Source organism: Delphinapterus leucas, chromosome X, assembly GCF_059928025.1.
Source record: "Delphinapterus leucas isolate spDelLeu-1000000601 "Yukka" chromosome X, BTC_Dleu_Yukka2, whole genome shotgun sequence".
Taxonomy (NCBI): Eukaryota; Metazoa; Chordata; class Mammalia; order Artiodactyla; family Monodontidae; genus Delphinapterus; species Delphinapterus leucas.
This window is the reverse complement of record NC_143150.1, coordinates 69100879-69123111: the sequence shown is the minus strand read 5'-3', so window position 1 is coordinate 69123111 and position 22233 is coordinate 69100879. Positions and strand designations below refer to the sequence as shown.

At 36.8% G+C, this 22233-nt stretch overlaps 1 pseudogene across 1 annotated transcript in view; it reads left to right on the top strand.

Annotated features, from left to right (window-relative positions):
- The window catches only part of LOC111178295 (dnaJ homolog subfamily B member 6 pseudogene), a 133219-nt pseudogene that overhangs the window by 18803 nt on the left and 92183 nt on the right, over positions 1 to 22233 (top strand). The window contains exons 2-3 of the transcript XR_016391343.1: positions 12913 to 12969; positions 20968 to 21025. The product of XR_016391343.1 is annotated as a dnaJ homolog subfamily B member 6 pseudogene (transcript). The remainder of the gene's footprint in view (positions 1 to 12912; positions 12970 to 20967; positions 21026 to 22233) is intronic.

Genomic DNA, 22233 nt, shown 5'->3' with positions numbered 1-22233 from the left:
AATAAGAAAACAAAAAAAACAATTAAAAATTGGCCAGAAGATCTGAACAAACACCTCACCAAAGAAAATACAGAGATGACAAATGAGCAAATGAAAAGATGCTCATTGCAATTAGAGAAATTCAATGAAAAAAAAAAGATATCCCTATACCCATAATAGAATGATTAAAAAAATTTTAAACCTATAAATACCAATTGCTGGCAAGAGGAAACTCATTTTTAGTGTATTTTTTAGTTTATTTTAAAATTGTTGCTCAAGAGATTATAATATGCATATTAACTTGAAATCATCTACTTCAGATTAATACTAAGTTATGTCCAACATTGTATGGAATCTTCCAATAATTCTTTTTTTGCACCCTCTCTCCTTTGTGCTGTAGCCATACAAATGAGGCCTTTACATGTTGTAACCCAACAATGCTGTTTTATACTTGTTTTGTATTTGTATCTTTTATGCACTTCTCATTTTTTTTTAGCATCTTTATTGGAGTATAGTTGCTCCACAATGGTGTGTTAGTTTCTGCTTTATAACAAAGTGAATCAGTTATACATATACATATGTTCCCGTATCTCTTCCCTCTTGTGTCTCCCTCCCTCCCACCCTCCCTATCCCACCCCTCTGGGTGGTCACAAAGCACTGAGCTGATCTCCTTGTATGCATTTCTCTTTTAAATCATTTTAGAAGAAAAGGGTAAAAAATATATTCTATCATTTATATTTACCCATGTAATAAGTTTTCCTGGCCCTGTTTATTTCTTTGTATGGATTTGAGTTAGTCATTATTTTAAACAGACTTTACCTTTTTAGTGGAGTTTTAGGTTCATAGCAAAATTGTAAACAAGGTACAGAGATTTACCATATACCCCTTCCCCTACACATGCAGTGTTTCCCCCATTATCAACATTTCCCACCAAAGTGGTACTTTTGCTACAACTGATGAACCTACATTAACACATCATCATCCAGGGACTTCCCTGGTCACACAGTGGTTAAGAATCTGCCTGCCAATGCAGGAGACACAGGTTCAAGCTCTGGACCAGGAAGATCCCACGTGCCATGGAGCAACTAAGCCCGTGCACACAACTACTGAGCCTGTGCTCTAGAGTCTGTGAGCCACAACTATTGAGCCTATGTGCCACAAGTACTGAAGCCTGTGCACCTAGGGCCCATGCTCCACAACAAGAGAAACCTCCGCCATGAGAAGCCCGTGCACTGCAATGAAGAGTAGTAGCCCTCACTCGCCACAACTAGAGAAAGCCCGTGTGTAGCAACGAAGACTGAATGCAGCCAAAAATAAATAAATAATAAATTTATTGGGAAAAAAAACCACATCATCATCCAAATCTATAGTTTACATTGGGGTTCAGTGTACTGTTGTACATTATATGGGTTTGCACAAACTTATAATGACAATACATCCAAGATTAAACTACTATACAGAATCTCTGCCCTAAAAATCCACTGTACTTTCCCTGTTTATCTCTCCCTCCATCCCCTAACCTCTGGCCACCACTGATCTTTTTACTGTCTCTATAGTTTTGTCTTGAATGATGGTTTTTTTTCCCTTAGTTTTTCACCTTACTTTGGAGTTTCTGTCAACCTATGTTCGAGTTTCCTGATTAGTCATTTGTGTTGAGTCTACTTATGAGCCCATTAAAGGCATTCTTTGGGCTTCCCTGGTGGCTCAGTGGTTGAGAGTCCGCCTGCTGATGCAGGGGACATGGGTTCGTGCCCCGGTCCAGGAAGATCCCACATGCCGCAGAGTGGCTGGGCCCATGAGCCATGGCCGCTGAGCCTGCGTGTCCGGAGCCTGTGCGCCACAACGGAAGAGGCCACAACAGTGAGAGGCCCGTGTACTGCAAAAACAAACAAACAAAAACAAATAAGCAAAAGGCATTCTTCATTTCTGCGTTTTAAATTTCTACCATTTTTATATGATTCCTTCTTATAGTTTCTACCTGTCTTCTTATATTACCTATGTGATCTTGTCTGTTGCCTACGTTTCAAATGTATTATCCTAGTTATTTAAAATTCTCTCTTAGTTCCCACATCTCATATCCGAGTCTGGTTTTGAAGATTGCACTTTTTCAGACTGTTTTTTATCACTTTATTTTTGTTTACATTATAATTTTTGTTGATAGACGTTATATAAGATAGTAGATACTGAAGTATATATTTTTTATTCTTTGAGAAAAACATACCTTTCTTTTGTCTAGGCTATTAATGTGGAATTTTGTATCCAATTAGTGAGAATTGGGTTGGTTTTGAAGCTTGTTACTATGGTTTCCCTCAGTGCACCAGAGATTTTGAACCATGTAATGATACTTTGTTTTCATGTCCCTGCTTGGCTTTGGGTTTCTTTCTTTGCAATGCTTCCCAGAGAGGGTCTGTCTCCTTCAGTTTTCCCCTGTGTATTATTTTAATTTTAAGCCGGCACTGTGATTCTGGGTCTTAGAGTATGGCCTTCACAAGTCTTCTTGTACCTTCATATTTAATGCTGTTCCCAGCTTGTATTCCTGTTCCTCCTCCAGGGCTAAAGCTTTGTTTCTCCCTTACCCAGATGTAGTTGGTTTCCACCACTGGGTTTCCCCACGTTGTGCATTTAGGCTTTTGTTCCTTAGGGGAGATAGTCCTGGTATTAATTTTTGTCTGCCCTCTATTCCTCTACCCAGTTCTTCAGGCCACAAGTTTTAGTGATCTTACTTTGAGATTAAGTACTTTTTCTTTGGTAAGAGAGATAGGAGAGATGCTTCTGGGCAGGATTTCAGCCATAGTTGCTGCTCCCCTTCCCCAGATAGCACAGAGGGAATCTTTCTCTCTGATCTTCCTTCTGGCCATCTGTTGATAAAACTGCAGGCCAGTACAGCCTGACCCTTGTTTTTGAAACCTTGAGGGGCTTCTCCTTCTTGTGGAATCCCGTACTTGGCCATTAGCAGTTTATTATAATTTTTAGTTTAATATTCCTACCTGCTTTTATATGACTTTCTGTGGCATTCGTTCCAGTAATCAATTGCTCATTCTATCTTTCCCTGTAGGCACCTTCCTTTCTCTAAATTTCTTTATAATTCTTTGCCACAATGGCTTAACTTCTGAGGTCAAGAAAATCAAGTTGTCAAGCTTTTGTCGTCTCTTAAGGAACATAGTGATGCTTTTTCTAACTTCCTACATGTCTGAGCTTTGTTGTCTTTGTTAATTTTGTTTGTTGATGTTTTTCATTTTTTTCTTTTGCATTATTTGACCATTTTTTTTAGTATTGCATTTTAAAGTTCTTTTTTAAACTTTTGGTTGCATCTCTTAAATTTGCTTTGCTGTTGTGGTTGCTGTAGGGATTACACTATACATACCTAGCAATCACCTAACAGTTTGTATAGATTTTATGTTTTACCACTTCAAGTAAAACACAGAAGCCTTAACATTCATATAGATCTCTTTATACTCCCCCAGTGGTTTTTTTTAATAGTTGCCATGTGTCTTACATTTATATATTTTGAAGGCCCACCAGACTGTGTTATGATTCCTTTCATATTTTAGAGTCTTACATATTTTAAAGAATTTAGGAGGAGAAAAATAATCTGTTAGTTATTTACCAGTTCCATTGTTCTTCCTTCATTCCTAAAGATCCTAGCTCCCTCTGGACATTATTTACCCTCAAGAGTAAATAGCTCTCTATCATTTCATCTCAATGCTGCTTGAGATGAATTCTCTTCATTTTCCTGCATCTAAGAATGTGTTCATTTCACCTTCATTCCTAAAGGACGTTTTCACTGGATAAAGAGGTGTTAGATAATGAAACCATTATTTACTTCTTCTTTCAGCACTTTAAATAAAGGTGTTTTTCTACTATGTCCTCCATCGTTTCTGAAGAGAAATTTGCAGTTGTTTGAATCATTGTTTCCCCATAAGGAATGTGTTGTTTTTTGTAGCTGCTTGGAAATTTTTTCTTTATTTTTGTTTTTTAGCAGTTTGACTAATATTTTTGGGTGCGTTTTTCTTTCACTTTATCTTGTTTGGGTTTGCTGAGGTGGTTGAATATGTGGATTTATCTTTCATCAAATTTGGGAAGTTTTTGGCTGATATTCCTATGAACATTATTTGCCTGCACAATATTTATCTCTTTCTGGCATTCTGAAGACTTGTATGCTAGGCATTTTTATAGTGCCCTATAGGTCCTGAGTGTATGTTTTGTTTCAACCTTTTTTGTTGTTGTTCTGTTGCTCAGAACAGTAATTTCTGTTGATCTGTCTTCAAATTCAAATTCAGTGACGTTTTCTTCCTGTCTCTATTCTGCTATTGAGATCTCAAGTGAATTTTTTTTATTGTAGATGATGTATTTTTTAGTTAAAAATTTTCAATATATTTCTTTTTAAGCATTATTGAGGTATAATATCATACCATAAAAATTATTCATTGCATTTGCACAATTTACTTATTTTCAGTAAATTTGTATAGTGTGCAGCTGTCACCACAATCCAGCTTTAGGACATTTCACTGTTTCAAAAAATTCCCTCAAGCCTGTTTATATTCAGTCCTGTTCCTGTCCTCAGCCCCAGGCTACCACTGATCTGTCTAAAATTAACCTTTTCTGGATATTTCATATAAGTGAAATCATATAATATTTATTATACTGAGTTTGATCCCCCTTCACTTATTAAAATCTCTCTTCTTTTTTTTTGGCTGCGCTGCACAGCTTGCAAGGTCTTAGTTCCCCAACACCAGGGATTGAACCTGGGACCATAACAGTGAAAGCGCCGAGTCCTAACCACTGGACCACCAGGGAATTCCCAAAATCTTTCTGAGGTTTATCCTTGTGGTAGCATATATCAGTATTTTAGTCCTTTTTTAGAGCTGAATATTATTCAGTTTTATAAATATACTACATTTTTGTTTTTCCACTTAGCACTTGACAGAAAGTTAAATTGTTTCCCCTTTTTGTTTTTCTTTTGACTATTAATAAATGCTGCTGTGAACATTGATGTACATATTCTTGTATGTTTTCATTTCTCTTGTGTAGATTTTTTGGAGTGGATTACCTGGGTCATAGGGTAAGTATTTATTTAGCTTTTAAAGAAACTGCCAAATTGTTTTCCACAGTGGCTGTGCTATTTTACATTCCCACCTATAGTATATGAGGGTTCACATTTCTCCACATCCTCATCGTCACTTGTTGCTCCCTGTCTTTTTGGTTATAGCCATTTTAGTTTGTGTGAAGTGGTATTTCGTTGTGGTTTTATTTTGCATTTCCTTAAACTCTAATGAGGTTGAGCATCTTTTCATTTGCTTATTGCTCATTCATATGTATTTGAAGGAATAACATTTAAATCTTTTCCATTTCTAATGTTTTTCTTATTGCATTGTAAGAGTTCTTTATATCTACAGAGTTTGGACACAAAGTTATCAAAAATATGATTTTCAAATATTTTCTCCCACTGGGTGGCTTGTCTTTTCATTTCCTATAGTGTCTATCTGAAGCACTAAAATTTTTAATTTTGATGAAGTCCAATATATCAGTTATTTTCTGTATCTAATCTTTTATCAGTGTTGTACTGTCTTGATTACTGTAAATTTAAAGTAAGTTTTAAAATCTGGTAATGAAAGACCTAATACTTTTGTTTTTCAAAATTGTTTCTGGTATTTTGCATTCTTTGCCTTTAGGATCATTTGCCATTTTCCACACACACACACACACACACACAAGCCTGTTGGGATTTTGATATAGATTGCATTGACTTTATAGATCAGTGTGATGAGTGTTGTCTTCATAATAATATTGCATGTTCCAATCCATGAATGTAGATTTCCATAAATTTCTTTCCATTTATATATCTCAATTTCTCCAAGAAGTGTTTTGTAGTTTTTAATGTATAAATCTTTTCTTTTGTTAAATGTATTCCTAAATGTTTTATTCTTTTTGATGCTATTCAGAATGGAGGTCTCTTAATTTCATTTTTGGATGGTTTATTGTAGTGTAGAAATACAATTGATTTTTGGGTTTACATCCTGTATCCTATTGCTTCCTAAACTTCTTTGTTAGTTGTGTAGTTTTATTATGGATTCCTTAGGATTTTCTACATATAGGATTATTTCACCTGCAAATAAGGGCAGTTTTACTTCTTTCTTTCTAATCTCATCTTCTTTAATTTTTTCTCCTTATTTACTGCCTAGAACTCCCAATACAGTGTTGAATAGAAGTAGTAGGAATGGGCATTCAGTCTTTCACCATTAAGCATGGTAGTAACTATAGGTTTTTGTTTTGTAGATTTCCTTTATTAGGTTAAATCAGTTTCTTTTCATTCTTAGTTTTTTGAGTTTTAAAGTCTTGAATGAGCTTGGAATTTAGTCAAGTGCTATTTTTGTGTTCATTGAGATGATTATGTGGTTTTTCTTTTGGAATTCAATGTATTTAACTACATTTATTTTTGAATTATGAAACAGGCTTGTATTTCTGGGATAAACCTTACTTTGTCAAGATACATTACCCTATTTATATGTTGTTAGATTAGATTTGCTAAAATTTTGTTAATTGTTGCATTTACTTTCATGAGGGCTATTAGTTTGTAGTTTTCTTATGTCTTTGTGAGGTTTTAGTATCAGCCTGATTGTGGCCTAATTCATTAAACTGAGTTGGAGTGTAATATTTCTTCAGTTTTCTGAAATAATGTTTGAAGAATCCATATTATTTCATCCTTACATGTTCAGTAGAATTCACCAGTGAATTCATCTTAGCCTGATGTTTTCTTTTGGGGAAGATTTTTAACATTTATTGTAATATCTTTAGGTTATATACATATATTTGAGTGAGCTTTGATAGTGTGCATCTTTTAAAGAATATGCCCATTTCACTTCAGTCATTGAATTTATTGACATGAAGTTCATAAAATTCACTTATCTTTTTTTTATATCTATGTAACCGGGTGATGTCACCTTTCTCATTTGTGGTAATGCTGTCCTGCCTTCTCTTTTTCTCTCTGTTTTCTCATCAGCCTGGCTAGAGGTTTATCAATTTTATTAATCTTCTCAAAGATCTACATTTTGGTTTCATTTATTTTCTTTATTTTATGTTATCAGTTTCATTGATTTTTTTTTTTTTTAGGCTGATTTTTTTTTTCCTGCTTATTACCTTTAGTTTAATTTGCTCTTTTTCTAGTTTCTTAAGGTCAGGTCACTGAGTCAAGACTTTTCTCTCTCACATAGGGATTTTATGCTGTTTTCTCCTATGTACATCTTTGGTGACTTCCCACAAATTTTGATATATTGTTTTAATTTTTATTATGTTCAAAATACTTTCTAATTTCCATATTGAATTCTTCTTTGATCCATGAGTGTGCTATTTAGTTTGCATACATTTGGGAGATATTGGGGGATATTCCAGAGATCTTTCTGGATCATTATCTATTTTAATTCTCTTATAGTCAAAGAATATGCTTTATATGATTTGCATTATTTTAAATTTACTTAAGATTGTTTTATGGCCCTGGTTATGATTTATCTTATAAATGCTCAGTGTGTGCTTAAAAAAGAATGTGTGTCCGCTGTTGGCTGAAGTGTTATATAAACATCAGCCAGGTCAAGTTAGTTGATTGAGTTGTTCAGTCTCTATCTTTACTGATTTTCTATCCACTTTTTCTACCAATTATGGTGAGAAATATATTGAAATCTTTAAATATAATTGCAGTCAATCTGTTTCTCCTTGAAGTTCTATTAATTTTTGCTGAATTTATTTTGAGGCTCTGCATAGACTTTTGGCATTATGTCTTTCTTAACCCTTTTATCATTACGAGATGAACTTCATCTGTGGTAATATTCTTTGGTCAGAAATCTGCTTTGTCTGCCCCAAAAGGCCTTGGTTTATAGCAAATTAAGCCATGAAGAAAAAAAAACTTGGAGAAAATGAGAATATGATCCAAATGATTGTTGACACTAAACTTGTTCAGGCGAGGTTAAGAGTGCAAGAAGTAGGAGAGTTGATGAAAATGTGAGGACTTTAAATTTTTTAATATCTCTGAAAATTCACTTTCTTTTCACTTGAGAAAATTACAGCCTCCAACTAAGGCAGAAACTTTTGAATTCTTTTTAAAGATAAATTTAAGTTTTAAAATAACTTTTATGGTAAAATACACCACAAACAGAAATTGAAAGAAAACTAATTTGTATTGCACGTAAAAGGTAAAGGGTTTCTACCTCTGCTATTCCAAAGAGTTAGTAAGAAAAATAGTAGATTAATGGATGAAAGATATGAATAGATAATTCCATGGAAATGCCTATCCGAATCAATAATAAGCATAGAAAATATACTGAAGGAAATGCAAGTTATAAGTGCAATATCCTTTCTTATCTGCTAGATTGGTATAAAACTAAATAGACAACTACTATTGGCAGTGATGGGCAAAGGATACTTTTGTATGTTGGTTGTGGAACTGGAACTGTGAATTGTCACTCTCTTTTTTGGATCTGTAGGGCCTTCCATACAGGAAGCCAAGCTCTTCTACTTTCTGGAGAGCACATTTCTTGCCTAGATATCACAGCAGTGGCCTTGAGTTCTGTCTTTGTTTCTGGTATCTGAGGAATTTCTTCTCTTCTCTTTGATCTTTCTTATGTACTTTTGTCAGTGTGTTCTATTTTATCCAGCATTTCTACTTTGAGTTGGGTGAGGGGAGGTTTCCCATAGCATTCTTAAGTTCACCATAGTGACTGGAATTCATCTAAAAAATTGTCACCAAATTTGTTACCATGTCACTCAAAGAGGTTGTCTTTCAAGTATTAAGGAGACAGGCAGAAATAATCAAATATAAAATTACTCATGGAATTAGCATTCATGAACCTTTCTTGAAAAAGGTATTTAACAGTGAAATATAGTCAACCACGAAGTAAATAAAAATTCATATAAGGCAAGTCAAGGAAAATTTAAAACTAAAGCTTTTTCTCTGCCCTTTGGCCTCCTGTCTCCCCTCTATTGTGCATTGTGTATTTGCATTATGCATCGACCAAACCTCCCCGTCAGCAGAAATACCTGCTCAACCATAAAGAGCAACATTCTCCTAGCACCAACAAGACAACTCCTTAAAAGATAGCATTCCTTCTTAATCTTGTAAGGAGTCACAATGACCCACCATTTTGTACTTGCAGATCTGAATTGTGCAATCTATCTGTGGCATTTAATGTACAGCTTTCTGTCTCAAAAAAACTGCTTTGACCTCTAATGGGTGGAACAGTTCTCAGATCTTTCTGAGAGGCTATTCCTTGGTTATAATCCTCAATTTGGCTCGAATAAAATTTTCCTTTTCTTTCAATAGATTGACTGTTGATTAATTTTTTGTCAATTACAGGAATAGAATTAACTGTTATAAAAGGGCTGGTGGTAAGCATTGAATCCATGGTAAATGTTGAACTAGAGGAAAAACTGAGGGAGTAAGGTTACACAACAAAATGTGTTATAAGCCCTGAAAGTAGAAATACACCAGCCACAGAAATTTGTCATTTTATGAGTTGTAGAAGTAATTATCCTCATTCTTTTATTCTCATTCTTCATTGTATGGTGTCAATACTTTAAAATTAACATGTGGTAAGAATATATATAATGTTTTACATGCTAATGATTTTTCATCCAAAAAAACATTAGGGTGTCATTTTGTAAGTTATATTTCTTGTGAAATAGCATGTGCAATTCAGCAAGTCCTTCACTGTCATTTTTCTTTCTCTCCTCTTTAAAACAAGTAAAATAAAATTGAACTATTTAAAATAAAAGCTCATATAATCCCGTTTTAAAACTTTGAGGTATAGTTCACATATATTAAAATACATTATCGGGAAGAAAGAAATTTTCCTCTATCCTTACAGGAAGCCTTTCCTCTATCCTTACTAGACCTCTGGCTGGTCTAGTAATTAGATTGACATGATTTACAGGAGATTAACAGAAGAAAAATCAAACAAAAGTTTAATAACATGTATACATGGGGCAGACCCAGGAATGTTGAGCAACTTGCTGAAATGGCTGAAGCCTTCACCTTAAATACCATCTTTAGCTAAAGACAAAAGAGGGTGTTGGGGGTAGTGGTTTGGGACTTCAAAGGGAAGGAAGGCAATTCACATGGAGATGGAAAAGCAAACGTCTGGTATATAAATGCAGAGACAACCTGACACAGAGTGGACTCTTGATCTCTAGGCCCTGCTAAGTTTCCTCCCACCACAGCTAGTTCATATTATTTGCAGATAATCTTTGGTGATAGCTCTATTCCAGGAACAGGCCCTTGATCTAAATTCTTTAGGTAGTTTCAGGGTAAGTATAATGACAGTCTTCCAGAGTCTTCTGTTATTTAAAAATAATCAGCCTAAATTAATCCTCATACCAAAGAGAAACATTTTGGGGTGGCAAATTTTGCACCCCTAAAGCATTGTAACCCTTCCATTTCCATCACCTGTGAAAGTTTCCTTGTGCCCCTTTCCAGTCAGTTCTGTAAGCAACGGCACCAAAAACGGAGGAGAGCTTAAACAAGCTTTATTTAGGAACGCTCCCGGGCGAGGTTCACTGGTCCGAGAGAAAGGGGCCAGAGAAGTCGCGCGCGGGTGCAGGCTCGAACAAAATTTATAGGGGTGGACGCAGGGCAGGCGCTTGCTGTGTGAGGCAGCCCTTTTTTGGTAATCTCTCGGGTGTTGTGGCAATGTCAGGTGTCTGTTGCATCAGCCTCAGAACCGTTGGTTCCGCCCCTCGGGGAGCGGGAAGACCGGGGCCGAGTGGGAAGTCCCGGGCCTGCAATGTCAGGTGTCGTCGGTTGCATCAGCCACTTTGGCGGGGGTTCCGTCTGGCTCCCTGGGCCCTTCCCTGGACCTGCTGGCCTTACAAGTTCACCACTCCTTAGCAGCCACTTTGTGATTTAATCCTAGGTTAATGAAATTGTTGGTAACTATGTTTTTAATCTACTTATTTTTTTCTTTTTAATTTTATTTTTTGTACATTTTTATTTTAGTTTGATTGAGATATAATGGACATATAGCACTGTATAAGTTTAAGGCATACAACATAATGATTAGACTTAACATGCATCATTAAATGATTACCACAATAAGTTTAGTGAATATCCATATTTCATATAGATGCAAAATTAAAGAAATAGAAAAAAATTTTTTTCTTTTGATGAGGACTCTTAGGATTTACTCTTAACAACTTCCATCCATAACATACATCACTGTTAATTTATCACGTTGTACATTACATCCCTAGTACTTATTTATCTTATAACGAGAAGTTTGTAACTTTTGACTGTCTTCATCCAAACCCCACCCCCCGACCCCATCTCTCGTAACCATAAATCTGATGCATTTTTCTATGAGTTACTTTGTTTTTGAAGTATAATTGACCCACAGTACTATGTTAGTTCCTGTTGTACAACATACTGATTTGATATTTTTGTATATTTCAAAATGATCTTCATGATAAATCTAGTTACCATCTATCACCATTCAAAGGTATTACATAATTATTGGCTATATTTCCCACACTGTACATTTTATAGCAGTGACTCATTTATCGTGCAACTCTTAATCCCCCTCACTGATTTCTCTCCTCTCACTCCCCTCTGGCAACCGTCTGTTCTCTGTATTTATGTTTCTGTATTATATTTGTTCATTTGTTTTGGTTTTTAGATTTCACTTAGAATAATACTCTCTAGGTCAAGATTTCATTCTTTTTTTATGGCTAATATTCCACTGTGTGTGTGTGTGTGTGTGTGTGTGTGTGTGTATCCCACATCTTCTTTATCCATTCATCTATTGAAGAGCCCAGGGTGTCCCAAACCTGGTGTCAGCCAGCTGGTGAGCAGGCTGGATCCTAGGGCAGCTGACTGAGGGGTCCACAGTGTCTCAGAGCTGGTGTTGGCCTGCTGGTGGGCGGGGCCAGGTCCCAGGAATCCTGGGACTAGTGCCAGTCCATTGGTGGGCAGAGCTGGGTCCCGAGGTTTTTGACTGCAGGGCCCTGGGGAATCCTGGAGCTGATGTCAGCCCCTCTGGTGGATGGGGCTGGGACCTAGGGGGTCCCTGGGTTGACACCAGCCTCCTGGTAGGTGTGGTGGGTCTTGACACTGGTAGGCCATGGGTCTGTGGTGGTCCTAGCGCTGGTGTCTGCCCACTGGTGGGCACCACCAGGGTCAAGGGGGTTCCGGGGTTGGTGCCCACCCACTGGTATGTGCAGCCAGGGCCCAGGGTGTCCTGGGGCTAATGCCAGCCTGCTGGTAGGCAGAGCCAGGTCCTGATGTCTCTGGCTGCAGGGCCCTGGGGGTCCCAGAGTTGGTGTCTGCCCACTGGTAGGCGGACTGGGTCTTAATGGCTGGCTGTAGGCCCTCAGAGGTCCCTGGGCTAGTGCTGGTGCACTGGTGGTAGCCCATGTCTGAGGGTGGCTGGTGCTCAAGGGGTCCTAAGGCAGCTGGTCTGCTGGTGGGTGGGTCTGTGTTCCCGTGTGAGTAGCTGCTTGACCTAAAGCATCCCAGAACTGATGCCGACAGGCTGGTGGGTGGGGCCAGTTCCATCCCTAATAAGCTAGAGGGAAGATTCCAAAATGGCGTTTTCCAGCACCAGTATCCTCCTGATAGAATGAGCTCCCCAAAATGGCTGCTGCCAGCATCTGTGTCCTCAGGGTGAGCTCCAGTTGCCTCCTGCCTCTCGTAGAGCCTCTCCAAGATCAGCAGGAGGGTCTGATCCAGGCTCCTTTCAAATTACTGCTTCTTCCCAGGGTCTCAGAGTGTGTGAGATTTGGGGTGTGCCCTTTAAGAGTGGAGTCTCTTTTCTATCCTCTGGTTCTCCTGAAAGTAAGTCATCTAAATTTTTTAAATGAAATATTTCAAACGGAATATATTGGCAATGAGAAACTGAGTGCTTGTTACTACTACCCTGCTTTAACAGATCTTAAATGTTATATTTGTTTCAGATTTTTAAAAACTTTAAACAGTACAGTTGAAGCCCCCCTCTTCATCACATGCCACAAGTAAGTCCTATTCTGAAGTCGTATATCCTTACCATGTTTTTTTTAATACTTTTACTGCTTAGTTATATAGTAATGGTTTTTCCATGCTATTAAACTTTATTAAAATTCTATCATATTTTATGTATTCTACAACTTTGGTTTTTTTCACTCATTTTTGAGATACGGGATATTCAGCCACTATGGAGTGGTATAGCCATAGTAGTTATTTACAATGTCTTTTCTGGTTGGTGCCATACTAGTTGTTAAATATTTTTAATATCTTACCCTGGGATTTATCTATATTGATAAATATATTAATCTAGCCAATTCATTTCAGTTACTGTACCATATTCCACTTGGTGAAAATACAATGGATCTGTTAGCCTATTGATGGATGTTTAGGTTGTTTCCAGTTATTTACTATTAAATACAAAGCTGCAGTAAAATCTTTAGAGGACTTCTTATGCACATATGAGAATTTCTTTAGTGTTTTTATTAAAGTGAAATTATGTGTATGTAAAGTGAAATATGTGTTACTCTCCAGAGTGATTGTTCCAATTTACACTCTCACCAAAGAGTATGAGAATATTGGTTTCTCAGTAATATTTTCTTTCCTCTCCTTATCCCTTTCCCCCCTGCTTACGCTTTTCAGCACTTTTGTTATTATTTCTTTAAAAAATTTGCCAACATGATGGATATGAAATTATATCTTGTGCTTTAATTTGTGTTTCACTAATTATTGGTGATGTTGAAGATCTTTTCATAGGCTTATTAATGATTCTGGTTTCCTTTTCTTAAGTTTCTTTTCACATCATTTACTGTTATCTATTGGGTTGTTTTGTCTTTTAGTTTTGTTAATTGATTTGCGACAGTATTGTTTTTAATATTCTGGATAAAAATTTACAGTAGTTTTTTAAAAATGTTATGGATGTCATTCCTTTTTTAAAAATTTTTCATTCAAAAATATTTTTAAACTTATGGAAACTTACCAAAATAATATAAGGAACACATGTATTCTCTTATCAAGATTTGTCTGTTGTTTACATTTTCCACTACTAGTTTTACCTTTTGTGCTCCTCCCTCTCCACTCTGTATAGTTTTTTTTTCTAGAACATTTGGCCCTTTACCCCTAAATACTTCAGTGGATACTTTCTAAGAATAGGGTTTTTTTTTTTTTTTTTGTAACCATAATACATTTGTCTACCTCATTTGTCTAAACTATCCTTCATATTTCATAACAATGTTCTGTATAGCATTTTTACCCCATGTAGTCCTGGATCCAGCCTAGAGATAAATATTATACTTAGATGTGCCAGTTTATTTTCCTAGGAGGGGCTTATCCCATGTCACACATCATTTATTAAGATTCCCCCAACGTTGCTGCCACTCATTGATCCCTACCTTGCCTGAACTCTTACAACAGTCAGACTAAAAACTTTGTTTTAGCGTTTAACTATACAAGGTAGTGCCATGAAGAAAGCATAGACTTTGCTGACAGCCAAGAGAATGCTGGAGTTCTCTCAGAGTAAATTGACCAGCTGAAGAAATCAGACCAGTATTTACAGTTGGGAATCTCCATTGAAATGACCCAACCATGTCATTCTACCACGAAGAACAAAGATTAACAAGCCCCACCTATATACCTAAAACTTCCAATCAGCTTTTCATTCCAGTCCCTTAGATATGAACAGACAACCATGGATCACTCCACATTTGAAGAAAATCTTTAAGCAGAAAGGCAGAGACCAAAATGAACAAACCAACAGCAAGCAATTAAAGACAAACAAACAATGCAGAGAACAGAAGAAAATGTTTTAATTATAATAAATTCCTTTAGAGAGATGAGAGAAAACTTTGCATCCATGAAACAGTAAAATGCCAGGACTTCCCAGGTGGCGCAGTGGTTAAGAATCCACTTTCCCATGCAGGGGACACAGGTTTGATCCCTGGTCCGGGAAGATCCCACATGCCGCAGAGCAACTAAGCCCGTGTGCCGCAAATACTGAAGCCCACGCACTCTAGGGTCCTTGCTCCGCAACAAGGGAAGCCACCGCAATGAGAAGCCCGTGCACTGCAACGAAGAGTAGCCCCCTCTCGCTGCAACTAGAGAAAGCCCGCACGCAGCAACAAAGACCCAACTCAGCCAAAAAAAAAAAAAAAAGCCATGTAAAGGAATATTTAAAGGACCAAAATGAGCTCTTAGAAATTAAAAACATGATAACATAAATGAAAAAGTCCATAAGTGGATTGAAAGATAAACCAAGGAAATGTCCCAGATAGTAGAACAAAAAGACAAAGCTATGAAAATAAGAGAGAAAAGTTAAGAAAATTAGGGGATTAGAACAGGATATCTAACATCCAAATAAAGGAGAGAGAGCAGAGAATATGGAGGAAAGGAAAATATTAAAATAATTTTAAAAATTTTCTCAGAAATGTCAGATGTGCATTTTCAAACTGTATCAGCGCACAAAGTGCCCAGCATAGTGGAAAAGAAAGACCAACAGCAAGGGACATAATTGTGACATTTCAGAACAATGGGAATCAAAAGAAGATCATAATAACTTGCACAGGGGGTGCAGGGGGGAACCATGTTGCATGAAAAGGACAAGAATAAATATATCTTTGAACTTGCGAGTAAAAACACTGGAAGCTGAAGGATAATGGAGTAAACGATTTGAAAATATTTTTAACCTAGAATGTTATACTCAACCAAATAATCAAGTGTGAGAGCAAAACAGTTCATTTTCAGACACACAAGTTCAAAAAAATTGTATCTCTTACACACCCTTTCTCAGAAAGCAAATGGAGGCTGTGTCACACCAAAACAAGGCAGTTAATTACAAGAGAGCAACGTGGAATCTCGAAAACAGGAAACAAACATGGGGGTATAATGCAAAAGAGGACATTTCTGTTGGGAATGTGAAATGGTACAGCTACTGTAGAAAACTATATGGCAGTTCCTTAAAAAATTAAGCAGAATTGCCATATGATCCAGCAATTTCACTTCTAGATATAGTTTCAGAATAAGTGAAAGCAGAGACAGGTATTTGCACACCAATATTCATAGCAGCATTATTCACAATAGCCAAAAGGTTGAAACAACCTAAAAATTCATCAACAGGTGAATGGATAAACAAAATATCATGTATACATACAATGGAATATTAGTCTTAAAAAGGAATGAAATTCTGATACATACTACAACATGGATAAACCTTGAAAATATTATGCTAAGTGAAACAAGCCAGCCACAAAATGGCAAATACTGTATGATTCTACTTATATGTGGTACCTAGAATAGTCAGATTTATAGATACAGAAGGCAGCATAGTGTTCTGGGGGTGGGGGGCTGGTGAGGGAGAATAAGAATCATTGTTTAATTGGTGCAGTATTTCAGTTTGGGATGATGAGATGGATGGTGGTGATGGTTGCCCAAAAATGTGAATGTACTTAATGCCACTGAATTGTACATTTTTAAATGGCTGAAATAATAAATTTTATGTTACGTTTTTTATACCAAAAAATATATTATACTTAGTCGTCATGTCTTTGTAGCCTTCTTTAATCTGCAGCATTTCCACAGCCTTGTAAAACTGTAGTACAGTATGGCAACCAGAATATTCACATTGTTGATGATTCCATCACAGTGTAGTGAGATATTTTGAGATCATGAAAATATCTTGCACCCTATCAAAATATCCCCCTGGAGTTAGCCTTTATCCTTGCCCATTCTTTACTGTGAATGTTTTGAAACTCTAGCACTTCCTCCAGATTTACCAGTCAAGCCTCAGCATAATACTATAAGCACAAGACCTACCTTCTCTCTGATTTATTTATTATTATAAGGGATTGAAATTCTTAGCTTTTTTCCATGGTTAATAATTCATTTTGTTTCTTAATTATTTTTTTGCTCAAAATGTTCTAGATATGGCCCATGGGAGCCCCTTAAAACTGTTTCTTATGTGCTTGTAATATGTCCCCAACATTTATTTGAACATTTCCTTACTTTTGTCATCATAAGACTCATACCTATCCTGCCTCATCCTGCAATTGTCTCTTTCTTCTAGGAGCCTTGGTTCCTTTTAGTGGAGGAATAGTATTTACAAACCAAGATCTCGGTGCTTGGTTGCTCATTGCTCCTGAGCTCTTTTCTTGTTAGCCCTTCCTACAGAGCTAGGAAGTACGTACATATATATACACAGATACACAGATATATATACACTAAACATATACATATTTTATTTCTGTGTGGGTTCATACTGTACCTTCAGTTCTAATCCATCCCTATAGTGTTCTTTCTTGATTTTCCCCATTCTATAATTATCTCTTCCTTCTATGCACAGTGAGAAAACTGGCTCCCAGCAACATCAAAAATATTTACGCAATTGTGCAGTCTTACAATGTATCTAAAGTATTTTCAAAATTGCTTCACCCAAAAGCCAATAAACAAACCCACTAAGAATAGTAAAGGGTTTATTTTCACTACTGCTCCTCGCCCCCTGACACCCCCCGCATCCCCCAAGACTGAGGGTATACTGTCAGATATTGTGTTTATAAGATACTTGAATGCATCCTTTCTTCTTCCCTCCCTCCCTTCTTTCCATTCTTCCCCTTTCCTTGCCTATTTCCCTGCCCCTTCCTCTTTCTCTTTTTCCCATCCCATTTGCTTCCTTTTCTTCTCTCCATACGGTTATGGTGTAAACACAGAATGTAACTATGTTCATCTGTTTAGTTTTAGTTTTCCTTCCATCACGTTCTTACTGATATAATTTTATTTTTTGAATATTTAGAGTAGTAATGTGCTTTAATAAGTTAAAAAGTGTACAAAAGATTACACTCAGAGAAGTGTCATTCTCTCCTATATCCGTTCTACCTCATTTGCTTCCCCATCCCTTATTGATGACTCAGTTCATTGTTTTCTGGTTTACTCTGCTGACACAGATATATGTTTTATTTTCCCTTCTCACACAATAGGTAGCATGATATATTTGTTCTTTAACATAATGTATTTTGAGTTTTCCTTTCAATACTACTTTTTGGAACCTACTCCATATCAGTTCATAATATTCCTTTTTTATTTTTTGAATGTATGAAGCATCTGTAGTGATGTTCCTTATTTAATTTCTGATATTAGAAATTAGTTTTATTCCTTTCTTTATCAATCTATCTAATTTATCAGTTTTGAGGTTTTTTTGTTTTCTCTATTTTTCAGTTTTTTATTTCAGTGATTTCTGCTCTTACCTTTATAATTTCCTTTTGCTTGCTTTGAGTTTAACTTGTCTTCCTTTCCTGCTTTCATAAGGTAGAAGTTTAGGTCAGGTGTAGGCAAAGTCTTTGTTAAAGGGCAGCATAGTATTTTAGCTTTATGGACCGTATGGCCTCTCACAATTGCTCAGTGCTGCTGTTGTGGCAGAAGTCGGCCATAGATAATTTAAGTGAATGGATGTGGCTGTGTTCTGGTAAAACATTATTTACAAAGACAACACAGGCCTGGGGGCTGTAAATCAGTGAAACCCCCCCCCCCACCGGCTTAGATCATTGATTTGAGACCTTCCTTCTTTTTTTTTTTTGGCTGCGTTGGGTCTTCATTGGTACACGTGGGCTTTCTCTAGTTGCAGCGAGTGGGGGTTACTCTTCGTTGCAGTACGCTGGCTTCTCTTGTTGCAGAGCACAGGCTCTAGGCGCGCAGGCTTTAGTAGTTGCCACATGCGGGCTCAGTAGTTGCCGCACATGGGCTCTAGGGTACGCGGGCATCAGCAGTATGGCGCGCAGGCTCAGTAGTGGTGGCTCGTGGGCTTTAGAGCGCAGGCTCAGTAGTTGTGGTGCAATGGCTTAGTTGCTCTGCAGCATGTGGGATATCTTCCCAGACGAGGGATCAAACCCATGTCCCCTGCACTGGCAGGCGGATTCTTTTTTTTTTTTAACATCTTTATTGGAGTATAATTGCTTTACAATGGGGTGTTAGTTTCTGCTTTATAACAAAGTGAATCAGTTATACATACACATATATCCCCATATCTCTTCCCTCTTGCGTCTCCCTCCCTCCCACCCTCCCTATCCCACCCCTCTAGGTGGTCACAAAACACCGAGCTGATCTCCCTGTGCTATGCACCTGCTTCCCAGTAGCTATTTTACGTTTGGTAGTGTATATATGTGCGTGCCACCCTCTCACTTTGTCACAGCTTACCCTTCCCCTCTCACCGTATCCTCAAGTCCATTCTCTAGTAGGTCTGCGTCTTTATTGCCATCTTGCCCCTAGGCTTTTCATGACCATTTTTTGTTTGTTTTTTAGATTCCATATATATGTGTTAGTATACGGTATTTGTTTTTCTCTTTCTGACTTACTTCACTCTGTATGACAGACTCTAGGTCCATCCACCTCACTACAAATAACTCAATTTCGTTTCTTTTTATGGCTGAGTAATATTCCATTGTATATATGTGCCACATCTTCTTTGTCCATTCACCAGTTTATGGACACTTAGGTTGCTTCCATGTCCTGGCTATTGTAAATAGAGCTGCAGTGGACATTGTGGTACATGACGCTTTTTGAATTATGGCTTTCTCAGGGTATATGGCAGGCAGATTCTTAACCACTGCACCACCAGAGAAGTCCCAAGACCTTCCTTCTTTTCTAACATAGACATTTATAGTCATAAATTTCTCTATTTAGCTGCATCTCACAGATTTAAAACATATTTTCATTATTATTCAGTACAAAATGTCATCTGATCTTTCTTGTAGTTTTTTGACTGAGTCAATGTTCATTTAAAGGAATGTTTAATTTCTAAATATTTGGGGGTTTCCTAGTTACCTTATGGTTTGTGTTTAATTCTGTTGTGGTTAAAGAACATATTCTTTACAGTCTTAATGTTTTAACTTGTTTTTTTTTAATTTAATTAATTTATTTTTGGCTGCATTAGGTCTTTGTTGCTGCACATGCAGGCTTCCTCTTGTTGCAGCAAGTGGGAGATTACTCTTCGTTGCGGTGCGTGGGCTTCTCATTGTGGTGGCTTCTCTTTGTTGCAGAGCATGGGCTCTAGGCCTGTGGGCTTCAGTAGTTGTGGCTTGCGGGCTCCAGGGCACAGGCTCAGTAGCTGTGGTGCACAGGCTTAGTTGCTCCATGGCATGTGGGATCTTCCCAGACCGGGACTCAAACCCATGTCCCCAGCATTAGCAGGTGGATTCTTAACCACTGTGCCACCAGGGAAGCCAATCTTAGTGTTTTTATTTATATTTGTACTGTATTATGGTCCAGGATATTGTCCCTCTTGGTAAACCTACCTTGTGCAATTGGAAATAATGTGCGTTATGTCATTTTTGTTTTATTATCTAACAGTATCAATTGAATCTAGGTGATTGATATCGTTGTTCATATCTTTTACGCATGTATGCATTCCTGAATATTTTTTTTATGTCTGTGAATTGCTGACAGAGGTTTAAAATTAGCAACCATGAGTGTAGAATTACCTTTTATTTTGTCAGTCTTTAGTTCATGTATTTTGATGTAGTTCATATATTCTGTTACTGAGTGCAAATACGTTTATGATTGTTGTGTATTGTTGAATCAGTACTTTTTTTAGTCTTAGTCCTTCTTGATGTCCAGTAATAAGTTTTGTTTTTAAATCTGTTTTATCTACTATTAATACAACTATTTTAGTGAACTTATGCTTATCATTTCCTTCTGATATTGTTTTTCCACCCACTTCAGTCTATTTGTGTTTTATATTTAAAGTTCATCTCTGTATTTCATATTTAGTTTATGTTAGTTTTTAAATTGATTTTTAACAGTCTCTGCCTTTTAAGTGGAGCATTTATTCCATTAACATTTATTGGAATTATTGCTGTGTCTCTGCTGGGGTCTGCCATTTTATTTTTTGGCTTTCTATTTGTTTCCTCCATTATTAGTTTCTTTGTTCCTCCTTTCTTGCTTTTCTGGGAGCAGTTGAATTGTTTTAGAATTTCATTTTAGTTTTCCTATTTACTATTTAGCTTATGTTTTGTACATTATTTTTATAGTGGTCTTCCTATGAATTACAGTGTTCATTCTTATGAAGAACCGAATTCCAACTCTAAGGTAAACCAAAATTATAAACTAGCATTTGAGAATTTTAAAGTGGGCACTTTTATTCTCAATGAAGTGAAACAACATATTTTCTTTTTTAAATATTTATTTATTTTTATTGGTGTATAGTTGCTTTACAATGTTGTGCTAGCTCCTGATGCACAGTGAAGTGAACCAGCCATATGTATACACATATCCCCCCCCTTTTGGATTTCCCTCCCATCCAGGTTGCTACAGAGCACTGAGTAGATTTCCCTGTGCTATACAGCAGGTCCTTACTAGTTATCTGTTTCATACCTAGCAGCATATGTATGTCAATCCCAGTCTCCCAATTCATCCCAGCCCTCCTTCCCCCTGCAGTGTCCACACTTTGAAACAACATATTTTCAATGCATGAAAATCTCAGTAGAAAAATGGAAACTCTCCACAAGGAACTCATGAAAAGGAAATAAATGGAAATGCTGGAAAGCAACAATGTAATTTCTGAAGTGCAGAGTTCATTGAGGGGATTTAACTTCTGTATGTGTATAGACGTGACAGAAGAAAGAGTGAGCTTGGAGCCAGATCAATAAAAATTATCTTAGGTGAGGAAACGAGTAAAAAAAAGAATGAGAAAAACTGAACAGAGCCACGGAAACCTGTTAGATCACATCAGTCAAACATATGTGTAATTGGGATATCAGAAGAGATGAAAGAAACAAATGGGGAAAAACATTTTTTAAATGAAAATTTCTCAAACTCCATTAAATGTAAAAATTTGCAGACAGAAAATGCTAAATATGAAGCATGATAAAGATAAAGAAGGCCACCTTAGGCACATCATAATTAAAGTGTCTGAAGCCAAACAAAAAGTGTAAGCTTAGCAACACAAAAATGACATATACATGGGCATAATGATCATATTACTTTCTGACTTCTCATCAGAAACCATTTCAGCCAAACTGCATGGAACAGCACCTTTAAAGTTGTGAGCGAAAAAAAAAAAAACAAACCTGTCAATCCTTAGTGTATATCCAGTGAAAATACTCAAAAATGAAGATGGAATAAAGGCATTTTCAATAAAAGAAAACTAAGAGTATTTGTTACAAATGGATCTGTATTACACCACAAGACAAAGAAGTACTTAAGACAGAAGTAAATGAAATTCTTGAAAACTTGGATCCTCAGAAAAGAATGAAGGGCATTAGAACTGGTAAATATCTGGGTAAATGCAAAGTTTT